The 11,179-nt window shown below is 33.1% G+C and overlaps 1 long non-coding RNA gene across 4 annotated transcripts; it reads right to left on the bottom strand.

The window, feature by feature from the left end:
* Nucleotides 1-2,642: 2,642 nt before the first annotated feature.
* Nucleotides 2,643-10,917, bottom strand: LOC128223881 (uncharacterized). Of its 4 annotated transcripts, none has more exons than XR_008259392.1 (3): nt 10,721-10,917; nt 6,454-6,579; nt 2,643-6,198 (listed from the first exon to the last, which is right to left on the bottom strand). It is a non-coding gene; the product is annotated as an uncharacterized LOC128223881 (long non-coding RNA). The 4 variants fall into 4 exon arrangements; XR_008259390.1 differs by lacking the exon at nt 10,721-10,917 and adding an exon at nt 6,986-7,115; XR_008259389.1 differs by lacking the exon at nt 10,721-10,917 and adding an exon at nt 6,888-7,095.
* Between the last annotated feature and the right edge of the window lie 262 nt (nt 10,918-11,179).

The following is an 11,179-nucleotide window of genomic DNA, read 5'->3' as shown; positions in this document are numbered from 1 at the left end:
GCAGCAAATTACCACATTTTGGGAACAACAATCACGTGACAATTATTGTTTGTGTCAGCTGTTACATTTGTCAATGCTTATTGCTTTTGTTATTTTAACAACTCCTGCATATTTTAATTAAATATTTCATAAAAAGAACGATATGACTGCTATCGTTTAGCCCTTGTCAAAATAGAACCGTAGTTCATTAAAATATGTCATCAGTTTCTTTAATTTAAGTTTAACAAACTAATTAAGGTACACCTTAATTACAGGCTCCAAGGGGACCACCTGGGAACAATAATATTTTACCCCCAGGTTACGCATAAGGATGTGAGACAACTACACCTTAAGTAAAACACCTGCTTATTTCTGTAATGTGCCCCCCCCCCCCCTTCTCCCAATCACTAGGTGGCAAAATACCTCTAAGGTTTTACAAGGGGGAAAAAGGACCAAAGCATGAAATCAACACCCCTTAACCAAGACACCTCTATTGTCACTTGTAACAGTATTCCTTATGAGTCTGATGTACAATAGTGGCATTTATACAAAAAATAAAACATTTATCATGGCATTTATACAGAAAATAAAACATTTATCAATAAAAAAAAAATCAAATGTAAAAATAGTAATTGCCAATTACCATTCTTATGAATTTATTTATTATACATGATAACAGATAATTAAGGATTTTTTACACAGATAAAAAAACTACCTAACATATGGATTTACATGTTTATTTGGAAAAATAAATAAAAAAAGGAAATAATCACACTACTGTCACTAAAATCAATGTTTGTTTTTAAATAAAAAAGGCAAAACATGTTGCATCTCATGAGAGCTTTTCGTCAACATTTACAATATGAACCAAAATTCTGTTTTTGCATAAATGCACAAGAATTCTGAGAAACGACAAGTTAAATCATTGCATGAATGGCAAGTAACTTTAAGCAGAGATGTGATTTAACATTCTGCCAAAAAATATGGATACTTTTTATTTCTTCAAAGTTGCAGAGATTTTTACAAAACATTTTTGATATGTACAAACAGTATGGTGTTGAAACATGAGTTTACAGACATTTCAATGTGTTCTTTATTTTGTTGGCCTTTGGCAAAACCACCTGATAACTAAATAGTTAAAGTATACAAATATGATAGTTTGCTTACAACATGTATATCACTCTCTGATTTAATGTTATCATAAGATGAAATAACATCAAATGTATTAGAATTTACAGTCCTAACGATGAAATTAAGCACAGCCATCCAAGAACTCTAACTATTTGATTTGTTAAGGCAGAGCTAGTATTTCCTAAGCAGTTAATAAAGTAACACTTGCATGTTAAATAATAGGAAAGATATATGATGTGTATAGAACTATACCAATGGGTTCGATAGGAATTTCCTATTCGCCTCTCTTCTAAGGAACCTGCTTTCAATGCCCGGCCTAGGCGAGTGTGAGTTTGGTTTGTGGTCGCCAAGTTGGACAAGTGGGTTTCTTTTCCGGGTTTTCCGGTTCCTTACTACACAAGACCGCACTCTCTGGTATCAGTGTGCCAATGAGAGTTGCAAAAACTTGTTTCACAATTGTTGTGAAAATAAAAAGTTTTAACTAATGTTCCCTCTAAGAAATCATACAGTTACAAAATTAACTACCCCCCCCCTCCCCTGTAATGTTGTGAGCATAGAAGCTCCGCCTCTATATGCAAATTAGTAACCGCCCTGCTAAGGCACCAAGGTGGAACCCCAAGAAGCATCAGAGAGGCAGTATGATGCAGACTATTGATGTACTCACGTTATACACTTGTAGAATAAATGTAGTAAAACTTTAAGTGTCTTTATTACATACCTACATTGGAACACAACAATGGCGACGAGGATAAAAGTGTGAAAAACATGAAAAGCGGATTAACTGTGTAAAATTTTCTGTGCTGTGTAATTAATTAGTAGGACTGATTATTTACTAAAAATGGCTCAAGGATTACCAGTATTCCCATCATTCAATGTCACTGAAACAGCAGTGGACAGTCGCTGGAAAAAGTGGTTAGGTTGACTAGAAATCATACTAGTTGGCATGGATGTCAAGGACGCTAAATGCAAAAGAGCATTACTTTTGCATTATTCTGGCGAAGTTGTTTTATTTTTGGAACAAGAAAAGAATACTGCTTACTTGATACATTGCTATTTTTTACTTTACGATGATTACGCGTAATTTAACATTAAATCATAGCAACATTATCCAATTGCAAACAGTCTCATAATCATAAAGTCTAAAGTTTGTAAACTCTGAAGTCATCACTTGGATTGAGGTTCGTATGTTTTCCTGTGAAATACTTTTTTTATTAAATTATAATAACTCTGGTTTTACTTAGTGCAGTGAAAAACGAAACCCAGATGCAAAACTTCCTTACCTAAATAGCGCCCAAGTTTTCTGGACTTTAGGTGATATAATCAAGTTTTAAGTGACACAAGTTGGCATATTACCTACAGACGGAATCACAGACAGACGGACGACCAAGGGCAAATCTATATGTCCCCCCCCCCATTTTATGGGGACATAAGATGTTATATTAAAAGAAATGTCATATTTTAACCATTTGCCAAGAAATAAGGTCATATATTGATGTACTTAGATATTCTTATTACTTATAACACAGCTTACAACTTATTTTATCTGAGCACTATATAACCTTGATGTTGAAACTTTCATAGGTTTCTATTGATACATTGACATTGTGGTCTTTGCTAAAATGCATTTCAAAAAACATCATTGCCCACTTTTCATGTGAATTATATAAGCCCTCTTTGTGTTTGTGCATCTTCGTTTATGTAATTTTCTAGAAAGTTCATTTCCTAAAATGTAGCTTTTGAAACAGCGATTAAAATCTTCTTTACTGACACAGTTAAATAAACGTTTGTTTTCTTTGTAAGGTTTCTCTTCTTAATTTGCATTGTTGTGTGAGAACATTCTTCATTAGAAGAATGATTAAACATTTTACACACTGCATGTAAGCTTTCCATATGATATATGTATATATACATATATCATTAACTATTTTGTCTTTGCTTTTGGAATTATCATAAAACATTGCTACCTTATTTCAATATATATAATACTTGTTTCATTGCAGTTTAAGTCATTATCATCATATGAGAAATGATCACAACAAAGCAATAATGTATCTTAAGCCTCTATGTCCAGACTTTTGATATCATACCAGTATATTTGAATGTTATATGACTCATTTTATTTTAATATAATATTTAAAATTATCAAACTTCTTCTAATCATTGGCACTCCTACATGCACAGTTAATGTAAACTTATAATCACAGCAGTCACTGAACTTTTATTGCACGTGTCTGTAATACAATGTATGTAGAGCATTTTTCCAGAAATATATATTTTCTCCATATTATTTTCTCTTTGCGAAAAGGAAATATACATATTACAGAATCGTATAATAGGGTAATAACTTATTAGTAGTGTGTTTTGATCACGGGGAGATGGAATTTGACTCAAGTCACACAAGGCGCTTACTGACTGAAATCAAAATCTTAAAACATCAACAACAGTTGAATAAGACATTCCGGATCAACACATTATTAATATATTTTATATCAAAGGTTTAAATCATTTAAAAGACACATGATTTCGTAATAAATGTTATCTTCATGACAAACTTGTTTTATGACGTTATTTAAACATTGCACAATGATACTTGATGGACGTCAGTATAGTGGATTTTGAACTACCGTAATAATAATAATAATAATAATTATGATAAACAAAATTTATACAAAAGCATTCGATAATAATATTATTTTAATAATCAAGTTAGCGAAAGTTGAAATACCAAGAAAAACCTCCTAACATAAAATGGCCCAAATCTCAAGACAAGAACAGCTATTACAATCAAATTAGTCAGGCAAACAGTTCCCAGCAGGGAAAGGGTCAAGTGGTCAGTTTACAGCTATGGTAGATTAGTTCCACTGATAATCCAAAGCATCAGCTTGATGCTCAGTAGTGGCATAAACTGTAGGACTGGAGAACACTTTCTTGTAAGCTCCAGTTTTACGTAACCAATTCCATTTCATCATGAAATGTAGATTACTTTTCTTAATTAAGGAGTAGTCATTTAAAACAAATATATTATAATACATTACAAAATCAGCTATTCTTTCATACTAATATACTGTGAAATCATTTATCTTCGTTGGCATGAAATTTCATGGTTTGCCGAAAATTTACAATTTCGTGGGTACTTCAATTTGTGGTTTTTCATTTTTGATAAAAAAATCGTAACTGCGATTGTCCTAGATCGTCTGCATTATCTCTACGCGCTGGCCCGTGATTTCCGTCCTCTACGTCACTCGGTTTATGACACTCGCTATTTCAAAGTGGTACGACATGCCAATTAGTGCATATACCCATGTCAATTATCGATTTAAATTAAGGTCCTAAAAGAAGATGTACCCTGATCATAAATATGGATAGGCGAAGCCATTGAATGCCAATTAAGAATTTTGCAAACTGTGAAAACACCGAGAAGGTCCGAATATTTGAGTAAGCATTTCCAAAAGATAGATGATGTTTACAAATTCAATCACTTTTAAATATCATCTTATTTCATATCAAATCATTTCAATATTTATTCACACGTTTTTGTTTAATAAGTATTATGAACACGTTGTTTTGTACATTGTCACGTTGGGTGCTCAGTAGCCTCCAATGTAATCGATTAATTATTTCATTCATCGAAAAAAAATCGAAAACCGACACTCATCACTCACATCTTGTTAACCTGGAGATTTTCATGAATAACACACGTTTAGGCACGTGCTTCTGTCATTTGGTTCATAAAAACACATTTGAATGATTTGGTTTATAATTTGTTAAAGGCAGATATAATATATTAACAGAACAATTATAGTAAGATATACAGTGAGACGGATATTTACGCTGTATACTGCGGCCTCTGGTACGAATAAACTAGAGTATGTACATAACATGGCAATTGAAAAAGTGAATAAAGGGTCTTTATTTCGTGGGATCTTGAATTTGTGGATCACCTAACCCACGAAAACCACGAACATTAATGATTTCACAGTATGTTGTTGGTTACATTTTTAAAAGAACAAATACTCAATTGCATTATTTATATACATTACTGTTGGTGAAGGTCTTTAACTCCATGATCAATATAGAGTAAACTGCAAGTCCTTTTTCTGCCTGTAATAAGCACAGAACGAGGTAAAAGTACTCCTACTGTTTAACCGCAATTTTTTTCATTAAGTATTTAAAATTATAAGTATTGCTCACATTTTACTGCTTTTATGCTGTATGATCGCAGTAGGGTAAGAAAGCAAATGACCCAAGATGCTCTTAACATGCTTTATGAAATTCGCTCACATGCCCTTCTGAGCTCTTACAGCATTTTTTAAACATGTACTTTTAACCAATGTGCTTGAAATGGATATAAAGTTCAAACTTACACAGTTTATAAAGTTATTGTATTTAAGAAACAATAATTATGCACCTGTTCATTAATGGTTCATAAAGGTCATTCTGGAGTTTAAATGCATAGTTATTAATGACTTAATTTTTTGCATCAGCGGGCTAGACTCACAGTTTTGTATTTACTGATAAAATTAGTTATACGGTTGTTGTTTTTGATTCTAGAACGACAGCGTATTAGTTGATTCGCATTTGGCATTTTCCATGTATGGAGCTTCTTTAGTCCAGCAAATTATTTATCCATGTCATTGATGTCAAGCGTGTGCTTTTTGAGAATAACGTGAACTATTCATGAATGACAATTTGGACAAATCAGGTTCATGAACTCCCACTTAGTTAATGAACTTGACAGTACATGAACATGATTTTTTTCAAAATGTCATTCATGAACAAAGTTCATGAATAAGTAAATGTATTTGCAACAGGGTGATAATTTCATCATTACTACACGTCCATTTATAACAGTTTTATTTTTTTATGACACTTAACACAATTAGAAAGGAGCCATTGAATTGCTCATTTCAGTCCTTGACATTTACATCTAGTCTGTGTAGACAGGTCCGTTTTCCTTATACACTTGATGAGGAAACGCATCTGCGAAAAGCTTTTTTGCAGTCATTCTTCTCGTGCTTGTTTTCGTTAAAGTCATCTTTTCTTAACTCTGGAAGCTTTTGTCTGAGACTTTGACATCCATCTTCCAACCTGAAAAATATTTCTTTTTTTTTATTTGTACTGCCAATATTTTCCAATAACTAATGGCGAGTTGGTTATCATATCAGTGCAAATTAAGATTTCAATGTCGCAGGTATATAAATTAATGATAGCTTATTTTATTCGTTCGAACCAAAGTGCTCAAATTTATTGAGTCTGATTTTTTTTAAAGATTCTCATTAGTGTTTGTCCGTTCCACTCCACACATCCACCATATTGTTATCAAAATCAGAATGAAAATCTTACCATGTGCATTGAAAAATAGTCTATTCACTGATGGATTTGGCAATTTACAGCTTTGAATGTTTTTCTCCTTCACTGGTTGATTCTTTTTGTGGATTGATGATTTCTTTGTTAGCTCCTTAAGGCCGGCTAAAATAGAAGAAACATCATTTCAGACACTAAACTATAATTTGCTTGCATAGTGGTTATTTAAAAGGTAAAGGGTCAGCAGCGATGCAGATACCCATTGAAGGACCAAAATTGAAAATGTTAAAAAATCAATTTCTACTTAGTTTTGAGGATTAATATTTCACAAGCATGATTCATACCCATTTATCCATTGCAACATGAGAAGCTGTAATTAGGAGTTTAGCCACAATAATGCACGTTTAGGGAACTTTTTTAACATTTGGACATTCATTTTATTTTCTAAACGCCACAAGTTGACTGATCCATACCAATGTAAAATATATTCTTCATCTGTTAGTCCACGTACTTAACTCTTCACTGTTAAATAATAACACAAAAGTTACACTTTAATTATTTTAGCCCATACCTTTTACTTATTACACATCTAAGTTTTTAATGAAACACAAATAATAAGTTTAAATTAGATAGACTTCTGACAATAAAGCATCGCCATTTTGAAATCATCTAGCAGGTGCCCGTTACCTTTCCGCTCAATATACTTAGCGCTAGGATCTGTCATTCTTTGCTAAGAAAACAACAAGTGGGATTTGGACACATAGAGTCGCCAAATAAAAAATCATCTAAGACTCTGAAGCGGCTTAGGAGTTGAGCATATTTTACGAAATCAGATTTTATCATGCTATAATGTTTTTTTTGTGAGTCAAATTTATTAAAACTGGGGCTTTGTATTGATTGCAGCTATATTTAAAAAGATATTTGTAACCAAGAAATGATTTCTCATCCACTACTTTTCATTATTTTCCTGAAGAACTTCGTTTTTTTATTTGACAAGATATAATAAAGAACTCACAACATTGTTGAATAGGTAGTCTGGGGCATTTTGACGTAAAAACAAAGTGATAAGCAATGTCAACAGACTTTTCTGAATAAATGTGAAAGTTTTTTTGATCCAAAATATTAATTAATCTTCTATTGTAAAATTTGTTAACTCCTTACTACCCCAAAACATGTTGCCAATAATATATGTTTCACACCCCTAAAAGATCATTCCTCAAAACTATATAAAAGATGGACTTTTTAAACGTTTACGCTTTGGACCTTCCCCACCCACTTTTGCATCGCTGCCGGCCCTTTATGGCAATTGATTCTTTTTCTAGGCAAAAATAGCTTACATACATTAAGAAACAAATATAATAGCTGTTAAAATATATAACAAATGAAGTATTAGCTGTACACTAGTCACAAACATTCATTTAACTGTGTTTCTACACAAACGTATTTCGTACATTTGTCGCGAAAATGTATTACAACAAAACATATTTGCTCATTAGTGATTACTTCAAAATGTCGCTATGTTATTTTAAACAATAATGTTAGCGTAAAAGATCGTTATAAAAGTTATTGAATTATACCCCTTATTTGGCTTGAAATTACCTTAAATAAAGAAAACGACACTTCAGTTAATTTGGCGCATTATTTCAACGGGTGGGTGTTTGAAACTATCTCCGCCAGTTTTGTACTAAATGGTTAACGTTAGAATATAGCTACGTTAGAATATGACTATTTTGTAAATATTTGTGAGACAATCGATTACAAGCCAATCAATTGCATTTTTCCCCATACTCAGAGATCATGGTCCATCTAATTTTATTTCTAATTAATAAAGACATAAGCAAAACCGGCAGTTGGAAAAAAAACTCTGGACATCGCATTGCGTCATTGTCAATGATTGTAGGGTTGTTTTAGTTTAGTGAACCTTGAAAGAAGGTACATTTAACTTTTTAGACAACTAATTAACCAGTGTTGACCACATTATACATATCTTTATTTTTTTTTATTTTTCTTTTTTGGTCAAGATAGTGAATATATGTCATTTTAAAAAATATTCCACAATTTTTCTTGAAAAAGTAAGTAATATTTTTATACGCCCATCTTATGATGGCCGTATTATGGGAACACCCATGGCGGGCGGGCGGCTCCACAATGTTGTCCGCTCTCTAACTTGAACATTTCTCATCCAATTTCCACCAAACTTCATGAAAGTGTTTGTTGGTGAAATATCTAGGTCAAGTTGGATAACCAGCCAAATCGCTCTAGGCACTCCAGAGTTATGGCCCCCTGAATTTGTCAAAATTGGGCGGGCGGGCGGGCGGCTCCACAATGTTGTCCGCTCTCTAACTTGAACATTTCTCATCCAATTTCCACCAAACTTCATGAAAGTGTTTGTTGGTGAAATATCTAGGTCAAGTTCGATAACCAGCCAAATCGCTTTAGGCACTCCAGCGTTATGGCCCCCTGAATTTGTCAAAATTGGCCATTTTAGCTTTGTCCGCTCTCTAACTTGATCATTTCTCATCCAATTTCCACCAAACGTCATGAAAGTGTTTGTTGGTGAAATATCTCAGTCAAGTTCAATAACCAGCCAAATCGCTTTAGGCACTCCAGAGTTATGGCCCCCTGAATTTGTCAAAATTGTCCATTTTAGCTTTGTCCGCTCTCTAACTTGAACATTTCTCATCCAATTTCCACCAAACTTCATGAAAGTGTTTGTTGGTGAAATATCTAGGTCAAGTTCGATAACCAGCCTAATCGCTTTAGGCATTCCAGAGTTATGGCCCCCTGAATTTATCAAAATTGGCCATTTTAGCTTTGTCTACTCTCAAACTTGAACAGTTTTTATCCGAATATCACCAAACTTAAATGTTTGTTGGTATATATTCTTGGCAAAGTTCTATAACCAGCCAGGCTCTTCAGGATTATGGCCCTTGAATTGGTCAAAATTTGCCATTTTTGCTTTGTCCACTGTCTAATTTGAACAGTTATCATCTGATCTTCACCAAACTTGTTGAAAATATTTGTTGGTAAAATAAATCGGTCAAGTATGATAATCAGCCAAATGCCCCGAAGCACTTCAGGATTACTGCCCTTGCTATTTAAGCTTTGTCTACTCTCTGTTAATGCCATATTGTGCCAAATCATTTGCTTCTTGAAAAGCTTGCTTCTCAAAGGGCCAATGTGACAGTAAGTTGTCTTAGAATTATTGATGGGCGTATTTTGTGAGTGTCACTCTTGTTTTTAAATGTCATATATTCACTATCTTGACAAAAATAATAAATAATAATAAAAATAAAATAAAAAAATATATAAAAATATATTACTGTATCCAGGCAATGTGACAATCACCTGTGAGTGGAACAATCTATGGCACCTTACATGATACATATGATATATGTGGTGCTTTAATTAAAATAAATTTAATTTTAATGTTCATGTTATTTTGATATTGAATTTACTTTAAGCATGTTATTTTTTTAATTGATAATCTTTGGGTAATGACTGGGCCAATAGTGTTACTCTAAATGCACCAGTCAGTTGTAACCACAGCTACCTCAACTATCTGCCTGTTGCTGATGCACCTTATTATATTCTGCTGGTCGTCTCATCTTTTGAATGGTTAAACAGTTTATCAAATTCATTAAACTTCAATGATTCAAGTTCAAAAAGTAAGGTTCATGAAAATACCTCATGGACTGATGTTTTGATGAATACTGTGCAACAGGTGATAACAAAATGCTCATCACAAATATTAATTAATACCATTGGTAAACATTAGACATTATATTGAAAAAAATCTGAAAAAGGAAACTGTTGAATTCTTGTTGTGCTCAATGTCATGATAATAAATTCCTAACTAATCCATTAATGTTAGGATTTTCATTTTACAGAAAAATGATTGCATTTCTAAGTAAAGCTTAAGGATAAGTTTGAATTATTATTCCAATCTTTTACTTTCTTTTCCAATATAAATATCCAAGGAAGTCTAAAGAATTCTTTGGATTTGTTAGGATTGTCTATTCCAAAGAATTCCAATGTTTTGCAAATGAGAAAACATTGGTAATTGCTAAGAAATCATAGGAATTGTTAGGATTTGAAAATACATTGAAATAATTTCTGCAAGGGTTAGCAACTGGTCTTCCATTGAAAAATTTTCAACACAGCTGAGTTTTTTTGAAAAATTAAAAGGCTTTTCAACTGGCACTACAAAATGAAAAAAGGATTCAAATTGTTCTTTTTTCAATCCAGTGTAGTATTGAAATTCATCTTTCTTTGTATTTTGCCTCAGACATTGAGCACTTAATACTTTGTTGCTGCTTGAGCTTTCCTTTTGACGTGGTTGTTGGCTTCGAAGGATGTTTTCATTTTCAAGTATAAGTTTGGCAATTTGTTGTTGTGAGTTTTTCATTCTCTGCAGCTAGAACCAGCATATCTAGACCGCTTTCATCTGAAAGTAAAGAAAATGTTGGTTAACGAATGATTTTTTAATGAAGTCTATTTTTAATTTCAGGCCAATCTCATGGAATCACTTTATGAGCCATGGAAAGAAGTAGGATGCGGGGATACAGCAATGCCTGTTGATTTCCAGCTCAGTGTAGAAAGCAGCAAGAAGCTGGCTGAAAACTGTAACCACTGGCAGGACCTGTCCATCCAAATTGACAAAAGCAGGGAAATTGGGCAAAGGACAAGATCGCAAGCAGGCTCAAGCGAATGGTTAGATGAAAGACGCCCTAGATTGACAGATGTTAAAATACCTGCCAAATGC

Source organism: Mya arenaria, chromosome 2 (genome assembly GCF_026914265.1).
Source record: "Mya arenaria isolate MELC-2E11 chromosome 2, ASM2691426v1".
NCBI classification, from domain to species: Eukaryota; Metazoa; Mollusca; class Bivalvia; order Myida; family Myidae; genus Mya; species Mya arenaria.
The sequence above is the reverse complement of the archived record's forward strand: the minus strand, read 5'-3'. Positions and strand labels throughout refer to the sequence as shown.